Below are 19,861 nucleotides of genomic sequence, written 5' to 3'. Positions count from 1 at the left end.
ATAGAATATTTCTTTCAACAAAGCACATACACTTACTGTCATAAGAATTTGTTTTCCTAAGCCCAACAAATAGAATATTCAAAAGAGTATTCATCAAAATATATAAATAATGTGAGTCAGTAAGTTGGCAGTGTACGTCAGGTAGTAAAAGTAATTTATTTCTCTAATAGTAATGGATGGCCAAAAATTAGAACATAGTTTATGTTTCATTATAAATTTGTTTCTCTGGTAAAATTGGCATCTATTAGTACCTTATTCAAGGAAGGGGAAAAAAAAGGAATTGGATATTATGGTCAAAGCACTGGCAACTGTCTGTGAATGCACTCAAAAGTCCGTTTCTTTCCCTCACATAGCACAACACCAGTTTTCGCCATGTGATTCCGTCGACTCTTTGATCCATAGTTTTAGTGTAACCAAACACTAAGTTAACCGTCGAATTGCCTGAGTTGCCGCAGCTACATCAGGTACAAGTTCCAACTCCAGTTCTCCATTAGTAGTGATGGTGTGCATCTTGGTATGCAAGCACCTATTGCCGTACATCATGACAGTGGTGTGCATCTTGGAATGCCGACACCTCATAGGTAACATCGTACATTGAAGTAACGTGGTTCGCTATTCACTTTGTTTATGCTCCATAACCATGGGGATGCATAGGAATTAAGGTACGGGTATATGCATTTTGCCAAAAGGTTTACGGATACGGTTATTACCAAATTTTACATCATCTCTTTCCTCTGTGCTCATAAAAATTATCTTTACCGTATTCTTATTTTACGTTTAAAAGGACAAATATGTCACCTTGTGTGACTGTAGAAAAAGTTTATAGTTTTTAACAATTACAAAAAAACACATTTTTCATCTGTAGTGAATTCAGCCTACAGTACATATGACATTACGTGACAGTCAATAACACAAGCAAATATTCCTGTAGGTGGAATTTAGTAGTACATTTAGGCATCAACGTTTTAAATAAAATAGACAAGTACCTTTATACAAACTATGTCACTTTCTGTGAGTTTAGTATGTTCGGCAATGTGGTCGTCAGTTACGAGTCATATTGTCAGTCGACTATAAATTATGTTTGAGTTGTGTAGCAAACATCGTCATTGTTATTTAAGAGAAAACATTTGTATTTTACGCAGAATGCGAATCGGTATGCTGACATTTGGCATGATCTGTTTTACGTATGTATGTATTTGATGTAAAAGATATCGTGTTCAATGCAGAAAAATTTTTTCGAATAGCGAAGTACATATAGTAAGCAATTTAATGTGGTGCGCTGTGTCACCTGTTATCAAAATAAACCATTGCTAAGTTATATTCCTTACATACTAACATCTTCATTCTCCTCTCTCCTTTGTACCTCGTGTCATCTCTCTTCATAACCTATAATAAAAAATATTCACCGTTGATAATTGTCAGCGCACGGCATGGCTTCTATATCTCTCTGCATTACCTACAATAAAATATTCATGGTTAATAATCGTCGGCGCACGGCATGACTTCAACATCTCCCTGCATCTAGAAAATCGCGTCAGCTCTCGGCATGACCTAAAAAGCATTTATCCATATTTCTCCATATTCAATACTTATAATTAAAACTACGTTTATTTTGGTGAACAATGACAACAATGCTGCATGCATGGGTTAAAGAACACATCTAATTGCTACTACTGTATGAATTTCATTTGTGGGTGTTATACATTTACATTGAAAGTAGTCCTGTTAATTGCTTCAATCATTAACTCAGTCCGAGGGAGAATGTGCTAATGAAGTTTGCCAGGAAGTCTTTGAAAACGACAAAACAGTATGAATCGGCAGGTATGCTCCGAAATACGTTAGCGCCTATCGTTCTGCAGCGGTGTACAGCTCCAAATTCGATTTGTAATCATAAATTTATTCGTCTAGCCTCCTCCCGCAGACGTTTCTCGCGCTTGTGCTGTCATATGGACCACGACCCGAGAGGTAGTGAGCGGCAGTCGGGCAGAGTCGAGGCCAGTCAGGACGGAAGGGCACTGGCGCGAATGCACCGCAAATATCCGGCAGCGCGGCGCGTGTCACGTGAGAAAACTTGCGTCGGCAGCAGGGGCGCCCTCCAGCAGGACACTGCCACACCCCGCGCAGCCCCCCCCCCCCCCCCCCCGCGCCGGATAACAGGAACAAGATGCGTCTCCCGCGAAAATGTGCTACGGAAAGCGGCGATCGCTTGTGTTGGGAGAAGAGGCGAATGCTTCCTCTGTGGCGCGGCTACAGTATAAGGACGCCAACGGCCATACCATGTTGAATACACCGGTTCTCGTCCGATCACCGAAGTTAAGCAACATCGGGCCCGGTTAGTACTTCGCTGGCTGCCCGCCTGGCAACGCGTGTGCCGCTCGCCATTGTGCGTCGCAGGTAGCCGAGGATTTCCCGGCCGCCCCGCCGTCGCCGGCCGGCCACGAGACCGCCCCCGCACCGTGCCCGCTGCACGAGGTGGACGCCGAGCGAGCTGCAGCCTCTTCGCCTTGGCGAGTATAAAACTTTGTACCTTTAACGTTTCAAAATCGGAAATCTTGGCGACGCTCAATCGTGAAGACACGATCCAGTGGACATTTGATAGGAATTTGGAGAAGCGGACTGCTTTCGACATCCACAATTGGTTAATTGATGACGTAAAAGTGCCGATAGAGGACATTCTCGGAATTCAGTTGGACTTTATTCTGTACGCTCTGTTTATAAAAATAGGAAATCCCCCAGAAATTGACAGACTGGTGAATACAAATGGGGGACCCTGGAAATTTAAACACAGAGATGGGTCACTAAGCAACGTTCAGATGCAGCCTTCTGGCTGCGGGATCCGTAACGTCAAAATCTACAATTTACCGTTTGAAGTAGCGGACGAGGAAGTCATTAAGAGCTGTAGGCTTTATGGGAATGTTTTTAGACTAACAAGAGAAAAATGGAGGAGTGCTTACCGAATACAGGTGGAGTCGGGCGTCCGAACGGTATAAATGGACCTCAGATAACATATCCCGTCTTTCATTAACGTTTGTGGGCTCAGGGGTTTCGTTTCGTATACCGGACAGCCGCAGACCTGCTCCATCTGTCACGCTACAGGACATATGAGAAATGAATGCCCGCGAAAAAGACCACTACAGCTGCCCAGAGAAGATACGTACGCTGGGAGAGCGCAGAATCTCGCTGCCGAATTTCCCCCGATTAGGGACGCGCCACAGCAGAGACAGCCGCAGGAGAAGGCGGGCAGCGGCAGCCCAGCCGGGGGGAGGCAACGGCGGCGAGGGTGAACCGGTCCCTGCCCCCGCTGCGGGCCAGCCGGCAGGAAACGCAGGTAAAAGGCAGATTAGCGACGCCAGCTCTGACGAGGCGGAGCAGCAAGGTCAGCCGATGACCGAGCGCTCGCCACAACAGTTGTAGGAGGAAATACGAGAGGAACAGGCCACCGAAAATATGCAAATCGAGGCGACGACGCCCGCGGGCGAGAACGCCGTCCCGACCGTGGAGCAGACGCGCGAGCAGTGGATAAAGGAGAAGAGTAACCACCTGAGAAAAGTTTTAAAGCTCAACCAAAACGACGATGTCACCGCAAAGTGCTCCACCAGGTGACAAACCGAAAAAAAACAAAATACAGACGACGAACAGACACAAACGACGAAAATGGTAAACAAACCCGCAAAGAAAAACAAGAAAAGACGCAGCTCCAACTCGTCACAGGACCGAAGAGAAAACAGCCAGAGATATGTCCACATGGACACAGACTACAGCACCGACTGATAAACTAAATGAGCAGGCAGGCAAATACAATCCATAAAGTTGTCACAGTTAACATAAATGAAATGAGCACACCTTTAAAAATTCGAGCCCTCGCGTACTTCCTACGCCATAGAAGAACAGACGTTGCACTATTGCAAGAAGTGGTTACGACTAAAATAAACCAGATACCAGGATATGCGGAAATCACAAATATGGACCCAGAATCCCAATGCGGTACGGCAATAATGGTACGGAACGGGATCGACTTTGGCGGGACTGAAATGTTGTCAAGCGGCCGAGGGATGGCGCTAAACATAGAAGAGACGCTCTTTACCGACATATACGCACCTTCTGGCACAGACAACAAGCGAGCAAGAAGCAACTTCTATAATGAAGAAGTAGCCGATCTGCTGATACAGAACAATAACAACATCATCCTTGGAGGAGATTTTAACTGTGTCGCCGCAGCTGAAGACCAAATACCTCTAGCAAACATGTGCCTAGAACTGCAACAACTGATCCGACGACTGAAAATAGAAGATTTGTGGCGCCTTCTCCATCCAACACACACTGAATTTACATACCACCACAAAAATGGTAAAAGCAGACTGGACCGTATATATGTCAGCTGAGCAGCAACTAAAAATGTAGCGCACGTCGAAGTCTATCCTGTCATCTTTTCGGACCACTGCAGCTACGAATGCAGCCTGCATCTCCAGAAACGAAAGAACGTGGGCACAAGAAGCACGTGGAAGCTAAATACCGAACACTGAAATGTCCCCTTAGAAAAATTATACATGACTGTGCTTAAACCGACACACAATATTTTTTTTTTTTTTTAGCGCAACGCAATCTGACTTTCAGTAATCCCTACAAAAGAATGGCCCTGACTAACATTAACCTATACCTTTCATGAATCACTTACCTCACAAAAATCTTTATTACTCGAACTAATGCAATACAGCGAGCGCCACTACTGCCAGCTAAATAAAAGATTCTAACTATTGAAGGCACTAACTGCTGATAGGCATAGTTAGCAAATGAAAGATTTTGATAGAGAACAAACAATGTATTTACCTTAATAATGTTCAAAAGTCATAATATATATAGCAGTTCATGACATCCATTCTTACAATGTACTGTTTCTGATCGACACACGTCCAGATCACCCGCTCTCAAAACTCCGCCATCTCTCTCCCCACATCCACCACTGCTGGCGGCTCACCTCCAACTGTGCAACGCTACGCGCTGTTAACATCCAGCTGCCCAACACTACAATGGCAGACAACAATGCAAACTAGCCACAGACTGCACACAGCACAGCCAGTGATTTTCATACAGAGCACTACGTGGCGTTACCAATAAGAAAACCTAAACAGCCTACTTACATAGCCCCCGTGCTCCCCACAAAAAAGTTTACAAATAGTTTTGGGCAGTGGCCAATAATGATTTGATAAAATTTTTCATAATTACAATAACAATGATATCAAATGCACACACCTATTGATACAATGTTGGTCAAAAGCTAAAATTTTCTCACAATCCATAAAGACGGTCCTGACCTATCATCACAGTAAAATTGCAGTGTTTTTCCTTTTTTGAAAATGCACACAGAACTAGTGGATTTCCATGCACTCTTGGAGAAGTAGTGTTGTCCTTCCAACGGAAAGACAGTGCTGACTCTCGACTTGCAGACAGGTAATGGGCCACAACAGAGCAAACCCACAGCAGAATCAGTCGAAGTTTTAAAGAATATTGGTAGGTAGGTCATCACAGAGCAGACACACTATAGTCTTGGTAGAGAGTATGATATTGGTGGACCACCAGAGGTGCAGACCCACTGTAGTCCTTGTAGAGATGGCTAGCAGCCATCAGTTGCGACTGTGCAGGTGCACAATCACCATTGAAGAGTCTTGTGGACAATATAGCAAGTCCATAAACCACCACTTGTGCACGCACAAAGCTTTTTTTTAATTGTCATTAGAACCAGCAATGCTGTTAACCAGTCCCTTACTGAATTATTAACACATGTACAAACACTATCAGTCCCTACTTCTCACATATTGTCCATATACTATGACCAACAGAAACGTGTGCAGTGAAATGTAACTTATAAGTTGCTTAATTTGATGAACTGGTGTCAATTACAATTTTATAACATAAGAATACAATAACAAAGGTACAAAATGCATCATTAAAGAACATAACAATACAGGTAACATTTGTAGTAACACAGGCTTTACAAAAGAATAGAAATAAACATGTACATCACTGTTACAAGAATTATGATATAGGTACATACATAAAAGATCAGAATAACTTTTGAAACATCAACTTCACACATGAGCATTAAAACAAAACAGAATAAATAATGTCTAAACATCTTTACAAAGAAAATAACATAGTATTTGAAAAATTCTACAACATAAATCTTATTAGCTAAACAGATAAAGACAGCAAAAACACAAATAAACAAGGGTACACAAACACATAGCAGAATAACACAAGAGGAAAGTGCAGGGTTTGTTTTCAGTGTAACATTTGGTACTGCAGTCCAACCCAAAACTTCATTCCATAGATCTTTCGTCTTATTTCAACATTTGTTTCCACCAAAAAAATCCTATCCAAGAATGCTTTCTGTATTTATATGTTCACATATTTCCTACCTCATTATTTATTTTCCATTATCTTACCTCATCATTTATTTCCAAGAAAATCCTACCCAAACCTGTTGTATCTAAACCCTACTTTTTTGTTCACATCCTCTTTCAAAATACTTTTTTGGCCAAACCATTTTCTTATAGCTTCTGAATGCATTTCTTCCAATTCATCACAACTCATTCTCTTATATATCCTACCCTTTCTTAGGCTAACTTAAATCTGTGGAGCTCAGATATATATACCAAGGGACGAGGCAATGCAGCAGCACATAACAATTAACACAAACAGCAATGACAAAAAATTCAAATTGGCAAAGCAAGCAGCAATATATATATATATGTTAGCAAAGAAAATGAAACATTATCACTAATATGAGCCAATGTGCAGCAAAAAGAAAAATAAATCAGTAGTAAAACTGGCTTAACAGACTAATACAAAGTGAAATTCAGTAACACTATACCTGGCAAACAGCAGCAGCAAATGCTATAATTTATATCTAAACATGACAAAGCTGAAGCAGAAAAAAAATTACAGTAAAGATGGCCATGTCTAATACCTATGTCACATCTTAACACTAGAGTGATGCATCACAAAATCTTACTCTGCAAGAAAGTTACCAAGTCGTTAAAAAAATTATTTACGCAATTCCTGTGAAGGGAAATGTCTATTTGTGTTCCCTCTTTTTAAGAAAGTTGATTATAAAATTATTGTTTAATGGATCTGTAGACAGAAAACATTTACATTAGTACATCTATTAAATTTTATATTAACCAATGCTGTAGTGCAGCTACAAACTAGATATTAAACAAAATGAGCAATCTCTCAACTAGAAAGACAGTAGATATAAAATGTTTCTCATCATTTCATTAGGGATTTTAGTAAATATCATAAATTAAGAGCTCCACAGTGTAATCATATATTTTCAAGATTGAGCGTGTCGATTTGTGATGCTTTCTACAAAGAAACGTCAACAGCGAGGATAATGGCCTCCTTTTTTCTCCACCTATGCCTCTGAAAGGCGCACACTAATGGCTTTTTTCCAGGCGACTGTCGCGGAGCCGGGTGCCCACTACGCATTACGTGAAGGTGACCTCACTTAACTTTCTTACCGAAATATTTACGACACCAGTTTGCACTACAGTGACAGTCTCATATAAAAAATTTCACAGGTCGAGAATTTGCGTTGCAAATCTGTGGAAACAAAATCCTATAAATATAACAGTGTCCCAAAAATATTCATCGGCACTGTGATACATTCACGCATTTACACACATTTCATAACTCTTAAAGTACGATTCTTGGTTTCCAACATCCTTTTTCTCAAATCAGAGTGCCTAACCACTACTCATTATTCCTTACCTTATTACCTATATACATATTCGTCGACACACCTTCAATATTTCATCATAATAAATACATAGCATAATCAAATTCCTCATATAGCATCAGCTTATTGATCATAAACATACCTCAACAGCATAATACACATTGTCATCGTAATAATATCATAAAAACTCAGCCAAATCTCAAAAATGTCGTAGCTTTCTGCAATAATGTCAAAACCTAAAAAAAATTATCTGTTCATTTCAATAGTGTCATCTACCTCAAACGTACTTTAAAAATCATGATCCCATACCAAATACATCATTCAAAGCTCTCATAGTATCACAATGGTTCCAAAAAAAATATGAACAGTTCACAAAGTACAGACAAAATACAATTTCATAAGTGTGAAGTTATCCAACACTGTAATTGCGTAAACAGGTGTCACTGACATAGTAAAAAAAATGTTTGTTTCTCTGTTAAATAATCAGATAGCTGTGTAATTCTGTGCTAGAGAAATATGGTACTGATGTGTAAAGTTGTATAAGCAAATACCATATTAGCTGGGGCTCCTTGTGCTTGCCAAACACATGGTACACAAAGTAAACGTGTACCCCCTGAGGATTAATGTAATTATACCCTCAGGTGTTACAGATTACAGCAATTATGCATCACGGAAAACCTTTGTATCACTGTAATTCAAAAATCTTTAAAAATAAATTAATCACTCAAATGCGTGTCATGTAGCGATAAATGTGCGTCTTGCTGTAAGATAATTCTGTGGAACTGTCGTAGTTATCGTCCTCTGTAAGCAAAGTTCTGCTGAAGTCAATGTACTCACCTCCTCATAAACAAAAGTGAAATGCTTTGCGTATAGATATCTTAATTATTACGCTTATTGCCATAGTGAAGAAAGTACTGTGCTGTAACATATTGTTGTGCTACAGAAAAGGCTGTCTCATTGTAGTTATACCACAAAAGTTACTACTAAAACATGTTTTACTTTCCAGAATAATACAGAAAAACTGTGCAGATATAAAACAGATACACCGCAAAAGAAACAATGTAAATTGTCACTCATTAGTAGCGTCGTGATATAATCGTGTAGCTGTCACATAAACTAACCACTGTGTCATCTGGTATCTCTCAGAAAGTACTTTAAATCCAGAATCTATTTTCAAGTAAACCAAAATGTCACATTAAAATCTCATTAGCAGTACCTGTATATGTTCTAAGTATGTAAGCCTTATAGTCGTTACGTAATCGTACAACTAACAAGCAAGAATGTACACACACAATAACACTGTGTCGTCTGTTCACTATAACGATGTACTCGTAAATACTGTCTAAATAAGTTCTCTTGGTTCTTGACTGGATATTTAACTTCAAACATTGTTGCATGTTAACAGTTTCTAAGTCTGACAAAGCATACTAGAAATGTGATGTGAAAAGTTTTATGGCAAAGAATAAGTTAAAAAGCAGATTATCTTTCAATAAACGCTTTTACATGTGAATTGTGGTGCAATCCTTTACTCTTCCTAGTACGCAGAGTTTCAACTTCAACGCAGTTGTCATGTGGTATACGTCGGATTCTGTAAGGTCCATTGTAAACTAGAAAGAATTTGTGACTCAAGTGTTTCTTCTTATGTGACAATGAATGAGCTTTAATGACAACTTTCTGGCCAATATATAATTTCTTTGCATTTGCTTTACTGTGTAGTTTTCTCCTTTTGTCTGCTGCAGATTTTATATTTTTAATAGCCAAATCAATTATGTCTTTGTGTCGAAGTTTACGTGTATTCGGTAAGGGTACAATCTCTCTGATTCTGTTCGGTGGTTCTTCATTCTTCAGTACAAGAATAGGTGGTAAAGCAGTGGAGTCATGAGGCATTTCATTCAGCACGTTTTGAAATAAGTGTAAATATCTGTCCCAATGCTGATGCTTTCTGTGACAATAAAGTTTGCAAGGCTTATTGATTTCTTTCATAATCCGTTCAGATGGGTTACAATGTGGTGAGTACAATGAAATAAAAACAGGTTTGATTTTATGGTTCCGAAGCATGTGTGACCAAACAGCAGATCTGAATTGCGGTCCGTTATCTGAAATGGCTTTACTAACGTGTCCAACTTCACGTAAGAAATTTTTAACAAAGGCGTTGGATACAGACCGTCCAGTGGCTTTACGTAACGGAGTGAAAGAAACAAATTTTGAAGTAAGTTCAACAGCGACTAGAACGTACGAAAATCCATTCGATGTTCTGACAAGGGGTCCCAAGAGATCAACAGCAGCAAATTCTTTTAATTTAGAAGGAATGATACGAAACAATGGAGCACGATGTGAGATAGTAGATGGTTTCGCCTTTTGACAAAGTTTACAAATAGACAAGACTCTTCGAATTCTCTTTTCCATATTGTTAAAATAACAAGTCGTTCGAAGAATATGATAACATTTTCGTGGACCAAAATGTGCGTAGCTGAAATGAATGTACCAAATGAGCTTATTAACAAAATCGTCTGGAATGCAAAGTACCCATAGCTTGTCATCAACAGTGCAACGTTTGAAGTGTATATTGTTTCTAACCAGATAATAATACCGAATCTGAGTGTGCGGCTTTTCATGCCATTTACTTTTGATGTCTTTCCAAATCGGATCTTTATCTTGTTCATGAGCAATGTCCTTTAAAGATGTGGTGATGAAGTTTTCAAAGGCGACTTTCTGAATGTAAAGAATACTGAAGTTTTTCTCAAGGTGGCCTTCTGTGTTACTTTTCTCAAGGCCAGCCAGTGCGCGTGACAGTGCGTCCGCAACAATGTTCTCCTTGCCGGGAATGTAGACTATTGTGAAGTGGAATTCTTGCAGAAACAATGCCCAACGTTTTAACCTGTCATGATTTAATTTTGAAGACATAAGAAATTGTAATGCACGATGATCACTGTATACTTTTACGTGCTTGCCAGAAAGAAAGAAACGGAATTTGTTAAATGCCCTAACGATAGCTCAAGCTTCTAATTCAGTAACGGAATAATTTTTTTCAGATTTTGTTAGCACTCGGCTAGCAAAAGCAATGGCTTTCTGAACAGTAGTGTGATTTTCTATGGCTTCTTGAAATAAATGGGCACCAAGACCGACTTTAGAAGAATCCATGCTAAGACAGAAATCTTGTGACAGATCTGGATGAGCTAGTTTTGGCGCATTAAGTAGCGATTCTTTCAAAGAATTGAATTCCAGCTGTGCTTGTTCGTCCCAGTTCCAAATAGTATTTTTTCCAGTGAGAGAACAAAGTTTTGGTGTAACTAGAATTTGCGTATTCAGAAAACGACGGTAAAAATTTACGAGACCTAGAAAACTGTGGACTTGTTTTTTTTGTGGATTGAACTGGAATGGCTCTGATAGCTTCTGACTTTTCAGGATCCGGCTGAATGCCTTCAGAAGAAATAATATGTCCCAAAAACCTCACCTTTGACCTACCGAATTCAGACTTTTCCAAGTTAACTGTAATTCCAGATTCTGCAAAAATACGTTACAAACTGATGAGGATGCGATTATGTTGTTCCCATGAGGCTTCTGCTATTAGAATATCATCCACATATAAGGTGATGTGACGTTTCAAGAAATCAGGTAATATGGAATTTAGTCCGCGAATGAACGCTGCCGAAGAAATGTTCAAACCAAAAGGAAGTTTCCGAAATTGATAACGAACGCCGAAACAAAAAAAAGCTGTGTATTTTCTACATTCTGGATGAAGTTCGATCTGATAAAAGCTGGATCTGAGATCAATAGAAGACAACACTTTTACACCATTAAAATTTTGAAGAAGTTCTTCCATCGTTTGCGGCCTGTCTGTTTCAGGAATAATGATAGTATTGATTTGTCTCGAATCTAAGACAAGTCTGATCGATCCATTTTTCTTCTCAACAACATGTAATGGATTGTTGTATGAACTTACTACAGGCTCAATAACGCCATCGTCAAGCATAAATTGTATTTCTGTTCTAACACGGTCCCTATAATGTGCTGGAATTATATATGGTCTAACACAAAATTTAGTATGCTCACGAACACGAAATTGGTATTTAAATACCTTGATTGTTCCTGTTTTGTGAGTAAAAACTGTGGAATGTGCTTGAAAAATCTCAAAAAGGTCCTTCCTATCAGTGTCATTACAATTTTCAATTGTTTGGATTTTATTCTGAATTAACTCATTAGTTTCAAATAAGTCGTCGATATCATCCCTGTCAGTACTTGCAGAGTGATTGTTAGTGTCTAGTTCCGTAGAAAATTCCGAACTGTTGTCTAACAGAAGGTAAAGCCGATTAATTTCCTCGTCATGGTTTGAGAGCCAATCTTCAAATTTCAATGCTATTGACTTACTTTCTTTCTCTAAACTTATTTCAGCGTCGTGAAAGTTTAAGATTGCTTTGTATTCATTCAAAAAGTCTACTCTCAATATAATTTCCGTCGACAATAATGGAACAATAAGAAAGTTCATAGAGACGCTGTGGCTTTGACAAAAGAATTCCAAGTTGGTTTGTTGGCGTACATCTACACTTTTTCCAACGATTGCACCTTGTAATTTAATCTTACGTAACGGAAGTGTGGGGCAATCGTTTGATTTGTTGCATTTACTAAAGGCTGTTTCACTAATTGCTGAACTGGGACTGCCAGAGTCAAGTACTGCCGTAAATTTTACGTCATTTACTGCAACGTGAATCACAGGATATGCAATGTTGTTATATTTTACGTCGTGTTCCTGGAGTAAGATGTCCCTAATGTCTTCCATTTTTACGTAATTACTAGCTACGGCAGCTGCGTCGTTAGTTTCATAAGTAAGTTTTGTGGCTGCCAGCGGTATGAGTCATTGCCTATTGCCTCTTTGTTGGCGCGCGTCGTTATTGGGGTTTGGAGACCTAACTTCTACAAATTCACCTTGTCGAGAGGGCCCTGCCCTGTTTGAATCCCGCCAGTTCTGATGCAATTCAGGTCTGTCGTTACGATCATATCGTCTGTCGTCCTGTCGGGAGATTCCATAGTTTCTTTCTTGTTGTCCACGTGGTGGAGAATTTCTCCCAGAATCGTAACTGCGTGGTGGACCGTTGCGTCTGAAGTTATTCTGTCTCCCTTGATAATAATTATTTTGGTTTCCATACTGTCTGTTTCTCTGATTGTCTCTGTGATAGTCATTACAGCGGAGAGGTGATCTTTCCCTGTCATTATTACAACTCTGCCAACGGTTGTCATATGGGTGGTGACTGTTTTGGTCACGATTTACGTTGTAAGAATAGCCTTGTCATGTCCAGTTATTATTTCTGTCATCGCAGAACTGTGACGGATGTGACCTGTAATTGTTGTGCTCCTGTTTTCGCGTTCCGCGATTGTCAGTGTCAATTTCCAGTTCTTGTAAGAGCCCCTGAAAAGCTTCAATGTCGTCTTTGCAACGTCCTGCCAAAATAATGTGTCGCAAATGTTCAGGCAATTTGATTAAGCAAATGCGGATGAGTTCTGAGGGGCTGTATGGGTTTGACAGGTACTGATTCTTGTGCAACATGTCTTCAAAATATTTCACAAAGACTGGAAAATTTAAATTCTTCGAAATGTTTCATCATTATGATGCTATGTTTTACTCGGTCCTGTGTAGCTTGAGACCAATATGCTGAGAGGAAGGCATGATAAAATTCTCCTTCACTGTGGCAATCGTGAATGACCGATCGCATTCTTACAGCTGGTTCATTCTCTAAATAGCCACACATAAATTCTAATCTGTGCTCTAATGACCAGTTGGGAGGAAAACAATGAGAGAATTGATGAAGCCACGGTTGTGGATGAATGTCGTTGCCAGAATTCTTAAATGTTTTGAATTTACGTGTAGTAATGAACAGCTTATAGTCAAAATCATCGTGTCGGCGAGTCGCATGTCGGTCATTGTTACGTCGTTTCGGCGGTTCCATTTCAAAATTCGGTGCACATTGCCAATTTCTTTCACAACTTCCGAAATGCCCTGTGTTATTACTTTGTGGCTTTTCCGTATTTCTAAGTTCCTCTTCCCGTGTTGGAGCGTGAGTGTCCTCTGAAATACACTCCTGGAAATTGAAATAAGAACACCGTGAATTCATTGTCCCAGGAAGGGGAAACTTTATTGACACATTCCTGGGGTCAGATACATCACATGATCACACTGACAGAACCACAGGCACATAGACACAGGCAACAGAGCATGCACAATGTCGGCACTAGTACAGTGTATATCCACCTTTCGCAGCAATGCAGGCTGCTATTCTCCCATGGAGACGATCGTAGAGATGCTGGATGTAGTCCTGTGGAACGGCTTGCCATGCCATTTCCACCTGGCGCCTCAGTTGGACCAGCGTTCGTGCTGGACGTGCAGACCGCGTGAGACGACGCTTCATCCAGTCCCAAACATGCTCAATGGGGAACAGATCCGGAGATCTTGCTGGCCAGGGTAGTTGACGTACACCTTCTAGAGCACGTTGGGTGGCACGGGATACATGCGGACGTGCATTGTCCTGTTGGAACAGCAAGTTCCCTTGCCGGTCTAGGAATGGTAGAACGATGGGTTCGATGACGGTTTGGATGTACCGTGCACTATTCAGTGTCCCCTCGACGATCACCAGTGGTGTACGGCCAGTGTAGGAGATCGCTCCCCACACCATGATGCCGGGTGTTGGCCCTGTGTGCCTCGGTCGTATGCAGTCCTGATTGTGGCGCTCACCTGCACGGCTCCAAACACGCATACGACCATCATTGGCACCAAGGCAGAAGCGACTCTCATCGCTGAAGACGACACGTCTCCATTCGTCCCTCCATTCACGCCTGTCGCGACACCACTGGAGGCGGGCTGCACGATGTTGGGGCGTGAGCGGAAGACGGCCTAACGGTGAGCGGGACCGTAGCCCAGCTTCATGGAGACGGTTGCGAATGGTCCTCGCCGATACCCCAGGAGCAACAGTGTCCCTAATTTGCTGGGAAGTGGCGGTGCGGTCCCCTACGGCACTGTGTAGGATCCTACGGTCTTGGCGTGCATCCGTGCGTCGCTGCGGTCCGGTCCCAGGTCGACGGGCACGTGCACCTTCCGCCGACCACTGGCGACAACATCGATGTACTGTGGAGACCTCACGCCCCACGTGTTGAGCAATTCGGCGGTACGTCCACCCGGCCTCCCGCATGCCCACTATACGCCCTCGCTCAAAGTCCGTCAACTGCACATACGGTTCACGTCCACGCTGTCGCGGCATGCTACCAGTGTTAAAGACTGCGCTGGAGCTCCGTATGCCACGGCAAACTGGCTGACACTGACGGCGGCGGTGCACAAATGCTGCGCAGCTAGCGCCATTCGACGGCCAACACCGCGGCTCCTGGTGTGTCCGCTGTGCCGTGCGTGTGATCATTGCTTGTACAGCCCTCTCGCAGTGTCCGGAGCAAGTATGGTGGGTCTGACACACCGGTGTCAATGTGTTCTTTTTTCCGTTTCCAGGAGTGTATGTAATTCTTGCATTACTTGTGCCAACTGATGTTGTACTTCCCGGATTTCTCTTTTGTGTTGCGTATTAATTTGATTCTGATTTTGTTTGAATTTCTTAATTTGTTCATACTCTTCTGTGTCAGTGATGGCTACAGGTCCTGTGTCACTCAGATCTTCATCCACCTTTGTAGATAAGTTAGTGAACTGATCCGAAAGTTCGGCTACTTTCTCCGATAGTGAACTTATTTCCTCAGTGTGTTTTTCTGAACCAAGTTTCAGAGTGTCCATTTGTGTTGAAATAGTATCTACTGTGTCCTTTAAGTTTTCCTGAGTTTTTGCAAGTTGCGTAACCGAATCGGCAGATGCAACTGAGTCAATTTTAGCTTGCAAGATGTCATGATTTTCATGAACAATAGTTTGCAGCTCCTTTATGGCTGCTTCGTGATTCTGTAATGCATTTTCATGCCGCGAAAAAATAGGTTGGAAATGCTCACAAATTTGTGTTTTTACGTCATTACAGACTTTTTGACATTTCTATTCGATTTTATGTAACTCAGTAGTTAAATCTTCACATGTTTGTTCAAGCGTGGTGTGAAGATTTTGTTCCATTGCGTCTAACTGTTGCTGTGTTTGTCTCTGGTGTTGTTCCATTGTGTCTAACTGTTGAAGATTTTGTTCCACTGTGTCTAACTGTTGCTGTGTTTGTCTCTGATTTTGTTTCGTTTGTTGCATTAATTGCAATAATAATGTATTAGTGTCTGGAATGTGTTTCTCTATGCTTTTCGGCAGTGCATTTGCACCGGCAACACTCACATTTTGACGAGCAGAAAATGTGTCTTGACTTATTTGAGAAAACGGTGTAGACGCAAAACCTGAATCTACGTATTTGCAAGATTGTGTCCTGTCATTTCGGATTCCTGAGCGAACTGTTGCTGACCGATCGATCGATAATGCTTCCCTGTTCACTAATTGTTTCACTGTCTACACCATTATCTGCAGCCCGCTCCATTTCCATATGCACAGTTATCAAATTACTAGTTTGAACATTAGTTAATTCATTACACGGTGGCGCTGACACACTGCATTCGACTTCACTGTCATTTCTCAGTGTACTTTGGAGCCTAGTATTACGTTTTTCACACGCCATTATTGTCACAATATTTCATACAACAACACAGAAAAGCACAATTTGAAGAGCAAAATAAAAAAAAACACAAATCTACATGAATGCCACAACTGTTTTACTGTACAACAATGAAAAACTACAAATACAAAGGAAATTCTCTCTATAATTACGCGCTAGCAATAAACAATAGCTACACTAATTACACAAACTACAAGAAAAAATCAGAAGATTCCAGTGAGGTATCCTCGACTAAGGGTCGACATATGAAACGTCCCCTTAGAAAAATTATAAATGACTGTGCTTAAACCGACACACAATATTCTTTTTTTTTTAGCGCAACGCAATCTGACTTTCAGTAATCCCTACAAAAGAATAGCCCTGACTAACGTAAAGCTATACCTTTCATGAATCACTTACCTCACAAAAATCTTCATTACTCGAACTACTGCAATACAGCGAGCGTTACTACTGCCAGCTAAATAAAAGATTCTAACTACTGAAGGCACTAACTACTGATAGGCATAGTTAGCAAATGAAAGATTTTGATAGAGAACAAAGAAAGTCATAATATATATAGCAGTTCATGACATCCATTCTTGCAAACGTACTGTTTCTGATGGACACACGTCCAGATCATCCGCTCTCAAAAATCCGCCATCTCACTTCCCCACATCCACCACTGCTGGCGGCTCACCTCCAACTGCGCAACGCTACGCGCTGTTAACATCCAGCTGCCCAACACTACAATGGCAGACAACAATGCAAACTAGCCACAGACTGCACACAGCACAGCCAGTGATTTTCATACAGAGCACTACGTGGCGTTATCAATAAGAAAACCTAAACAGCCTACTTACATCACCTGCAGGACGCGGAACTGCGCAAGCAAATAGTGGAAACGTGGCAAGAATGCCTGGCACAGCGCGCACGCTACAGCAGCACGACCGAGTGGTGGCTGGCACGAGCGAAGCATAATAACATGCAGCGCGGAAAAGTCATACTGGAGGCGGACCGCGGCCGAGTTCTGCGAGCAGTGCCTGAAAGACGCACTCGACGCACCAGCAGACGACCAGCGATACCTGCCGCGTGTAAGGAGAGTCGAGGCAAAACTCCTCCAAATAAAGAAACAGCAAATAAGAGGCGTCCTCACCAGAAGTAAAACATATGGCGAGGTGAATGACGAGCCACTCACCATGCACCACCTAAATAGGGAAAGGGAGAGAGGCGCAGGAAAGTGCGTAAGTGAGCTTCAGGACAAGCATGGAAAGACGCTCACGACGAAAACGGAGTTAACAAAACACATCGAGGACTATTTCCGAGACATGTTCCGTCGAGAAGCGACGAACGACGCGGCAACTGCTGAAATGCTCCAGCAGACGAGGAGCGTGCTCACAGACGCAGACAGGGCGTTGCTGACAGAAAATTCCGACGTGGATGACATCAAAGGAACGATGAGGACCAGCGCAAGAGGCAGAGCACCCGGCGCCGACGGCATCCCGCTCGAGTTCTACCTCGCATATTGGGACGTGCTAGCAGTGCAATTGACGGAGATGTTGAACGAGATACTCGCTGGGGCGGAAATTCCACCTGGGTTGACCGAAGGGGCCACAACCCTCATCTCTAAGAAGAGAGCTGCCCGCCGCATTGAAGAGTTTCGTCCGATTACGCTCCTCAACGCCGACTATAAAATAATAGCGAAATGCATCGCAAACAACCTGAAATCGGCGATGAGGAAAGTCATCAGTCCGTGGCAAACATGTGCGGTACCAGGGAAAAATGTATTTCCAGGGAAAAATGTATTTGACGCTACATGCACTTACAGGGACATAATAGCACAGGCAGCCACCACCAGAAGCGTTGGTGCCATAATTTCGGTGGACTTCAACAAAGCCTTCGACAGGATCGATCACAAATATCTCGAAGAGACACTAAACAGACTCGGGTTTGGGCAAAAATTCATCACAATCATCCAGAAGACACTAAGTACTGCGAGATCGACAGTTATTATCAACAGTTGGAAAACAAAACAGATAAAACTGGACAGATCCGTGAGGCAACGCTGTCCATTGTCAATGGCTTTATTCGCTATAGCACTGGACCTGCTGCTGCGGAAACTCACAAATGACATCAGAGCATTCTCCGTAGGAGACAAAGCAATAGCATGTATAGCCTACGCTGACGACCTAGGCATCTTTATTGAAGATCAGGAAGATATTGGGAGAGTATAAACCATCATGAACACATTCCAAAAAGCGTCAGGCGCCCAAACCAACCCCAGAAAAACAGTGCTACTGCCGATAGGGAATCGACGACAGCCAGTGTGAAACGTCCCCTTTGAACAATTATACATGACTGCGCTTAAACTGACACACAATATTTTGTTAGCGCAACGCAATCTGACTTTCAAAATTCCCTACAAAAGAATGGCCCTGACTAACATTAAACTATACCTTTCACAAATCACTTACCTCACAAAAATCTTCGCTGCTCAAGCTACTGCAATACAGCGAGCGCCACTACTGCCAGCTAAATAAAAGATTCAAACTACTGAAGGCAGTAACTACTGATAGGGATAGTTAGCAAATGAAAGATATTAATAGAGAACAAACAATGTATTTACCTTGATATCATCATATATAAATATAGCAGTTCATGACAAATTTCAAAACTCCGCCATCTCTCTCCCCACATCCACCACTGCTGGCGGAAAACCTCCAACTGCGCAACGCTACGTGCTGTTCACATCCAGCTGCCGCTGCCCAACACTACAATGGCGAGTATTACAACAATGCAAAGCAGCCACAGACTGCACACAGCACAGCCAGTGATTTTCATACAGAGGTGGCGTTACCAATAAAAAAACCTAAACAGCCTACTTACAAGTGGTATAAAATAGCAGAAAGCCATAAAGTTCTTGGAATATACACTCCTGGAAATGGAAAAAAGAACACATTGACACCGGTGTGTCAGACCCACCATACTTGCTCCGGACACTGCGAGAGGGCTGTACAAGCAATGATCACACGCACGGCACAGCGGACACACCAGGAACCGCGGTGTTGGCCGTCAAATGGCGCTAGCTGCGCAGCGTTTGTGCACCGCCGCCGTCAGTGTCAGCCAGTTTGTCGTGGCATACGGAGCTCCATCGCAGTCTTTAACACTGGTAGCATGCCGCGACAGCGTGGACGTGAACCGTATGTGCAGTTGACGGACTTTGAGCGAGGGCGTATAGTGAGCATGCGGGAGGCCGGGTGGACGTACCGCCGAATTGCTCAACACGTGGGGCGTGAGGTCTCCACAGTACATCGATGTTGTCGCCAGTGGTCGGCGGAAGGTGCACGTGTCCGTCGACCTGGTACCGGACCGCAGCGACGCACGGATGGACGCCAAGACCGTAGGATCCTACGCAGTGCCGTAGGGGACCGCACCGCCACTTCCCAGCAAATTAGGGACACTGTTGCTCCTGGGGTATCGGCGAGGACCATTCGCAACCGTCTCCATGAAGCTGGGCTACGGTCCCGCA

General features: G+C 42.3%; 1 pseudogene; it reads left to right on the top strand.

Annotated features, from left to right (window-relative positions):
• Positions 1-2,262: 2,262 nt before the first annotated feature.
• Positions 2,263-2,380, top strand: LOC124557260 (annotated as a pseudogene).
• The last annotated feature ends 17,481 nt before the right edge of the window (positions 2,381-19,861 follow it).

Source organism: Schistocerca americana, chromosome 1 (assembly GCF_021461395.2).
Source record: "Schistocerca americana isolate TAMUIC-IGC-003095 chromosome 1, iqSchAmer2.1, whole genome shotgun sequence".
Taxonomy (NCBI): Eukaryota; Metazoa; Arthropoda; class Insecta; order Orthoptera; family Acrididae; genus Schistocerca; species Schistocerca americana.
Note: the sequence above shows the minus strand (reverse complement) of the source record. Positions and strands in the feature narration are given on the sequence as shown.